The sequence below is a fragment of the Mandrillus leucophaeus genome, unplaced genomic scaffold (genome assembly GCF_000951045.1).
Source record: "Mandrillus leucophaeus isolate KB7577 unplaced genomic scaffold, Mleu.le_1.0 Scaffold362, whole genome shotgun sequence".
Lineage (NCBI taxonomy): Eukaryota > Metazoa > Chordata > Mammalia > Primates > Cercopithecidae > Mandrillus > Mandrillus leucophaeus.
The window spans coordinates 2,260,910-2,263,367 of NW_012103832.1; positions in this window are offsets into that span (position 1 = coordinate 2,260,910).

Consider the following 2,458-nt stretch of genomic DNA (forward strand, 5'->3'; position numbering starts at 1 on the left):
GTTTACAGTCATTATATGGAAATACAGAGCTATTTTGGGAATAGCAATTAATTCCAGTGATATTCATTCCTATTTCAAACTACAGAGATTCTCTGAATTCTATAGGGCAATTTATTTATGGCTATACCTAACTTGCAGTTTTTCTGTTTGATGTTCTTTAATCTGTAGATGCCAGTAATGGTTTTCCCAAAATTAAAGTAGTTTTTCTTTCTTTCTCTATTTGCGTAGATTTCCATTGCTGAGGGTCAGGAACAACCCTATTTTAATTAATTTGTATCATCCTTGAAGGGATAAAATTGTACCTTTTTCTGCAGACCAGCCTTATTAGAATAAAGTTTTCTTTTGTTATAATTTTCTGAGTTTCTATAAAAATGAGATCTTTTCTTAGAAATAGCTCTGGGTCTATGATGGAATGATGACAGTGAAAAATAATTGTCTACCTCAAGCTTGTGCTTGTTTATAAGAAAGGAAAAATACATATTTGAAAGGGTGTATACATAGTCTTTTTTGTATGTAAAACAGTTATTAGATCAGTTTTAAGGTATTTTTCAAGCCTTATGAATCAGTGAATATTTTAATGCTGTTAATATAGAGAGGTACAAATTAAAAGAATGTCTTACCTTTCCGTGTCGTTCTATAGGTTTTCTGTGGTAGTTATCATTAATGCATAAGAAATACGTTTATAAGGGAATCATTTCTTTACAAAAACCACAAATTAGAAGCAGCGAGTTACTGGGCATTATTTTTCCATGTTCCAACGTTACCATTAGTGATAAGCATGTTTTCCTGAAAATTGTTTACCTCTGGTAAGTTCTAAATACACAGATTAATCACTCAATCTGAACTTAAATTTCTTATAGGTGGGAGATTTGGGAAAGGCTTCAAATCCTGATTATTAAAGTTTATTTTTATAGTCTTGTGTTAAAACAATTACATCACACAAATAATCATTTAAGAAAAGATAAATTGTGAAAATATTCTCAGAGATCAGATAACAGTAATAACTACATTTTTCTGCCTGTTTCTGACAAAGAAATAACCCAGAACGCACCCAGACCACTCAATTATAATTTTATTCAGACTCACCTTAAGGATTCAAAGTAGCATTATGATTATTGCTCAACATTCACTGAACTATGTGAAAAATACTCAGTGGGTGAGAGGAATACAGTGGTGAGCAAGATATATAGTTTATGTCTTCAGGAAACTTAAAAATCTGGATGAGAATTCTAGTAAATAACAGGTGAATACAAAGCAACATATTAAATCCTGGTGATTATTGTAGTGTCTCCATGAGCATGTAGTGGGGCACTAAATTCAGTCGGATATCAACAGAGAAGGTGTTTTATTGGCATTGAAGTGCTCGTTGTGACTCTTAGAACAAGGATGAGTTAGCCAGGTGAAGACAAGAACTAAGGTTCAAGAATATTTTGATGCAGAAACATTATATACAAAGCCATAGATGTAAGAGAGGGTGTGAAGCCATAGATGCGGGGGTCTGTCCCTCGCAGACCCTGACCCAACTGACACACAGATATTCTGCTTTGTCAGTCCAGCTAAGTGTCCATGCCACTTACAGACACCAAGGAAGGTTCTATACAGAGTTTGCAGCCATGGCCTCTACTTGCCAGTGAGACTCACATTTATTCAGTAAAGATTAATTGACAAAGGTCATCAGTAAATACACCTGTGGGTAATTAACCTGGTTGCTCCCATCCCGGAGAGAGCCATCATGTACCCGCAGGTGATCAAAGGTTGGTTTTTAAGACCACATGAGTAAACAAGCTAGTTAGATAAACTACTCTTCCTTCCTTTGTACCCACTTTAAGCTATTTACTCAAAGTAAGGATTAGGTTGCCTTCAGTCATAACCTTATCCTGAGACTTTTCCAAAAACCTTCAGGCTTTCCAAGAATGTTTGTGGCTATTCTCTATAACTAAAATTTTCCCTACCTGCCTGACTGAATCCCCATACATAGATATAAGAGAAGGTGTGGTGATTTCTGGAAATGTAAGTTAATTCTACTGAAAAAGAATGTGAAGTTGATAATAAATGAAATGGCATTGAGGAACTAAGGAGAGATTTGTATTTCATTTTAAGGGCAACTACAAGATTAAAAGATGATATAATTTATTTGAGCTTTCAAAAATATTACATTGACTTCCATATGAGAATATGAAATTGAAAATATTAAAACCAAATGTAAAGAGTTTTTCTTGACTAAATCCAGGAGAAGAAAATAATGAAGCTATAAAAATTGAGACAACTAGTAAAATTTGAATATGAACTGTGTACTAGATGACAATAGTCTATCAGTGATAAATTTTCATAACATAATAATTGTATTGTCGTTGTATAAGAGAATGCTCTAGCTCTTAAATACAAATGATGAACTACTTAGGGAAGAAGTGTCATTAAGTCTGCAACTAAATTCTAAATAATTCAGGAGAGAGAGAGA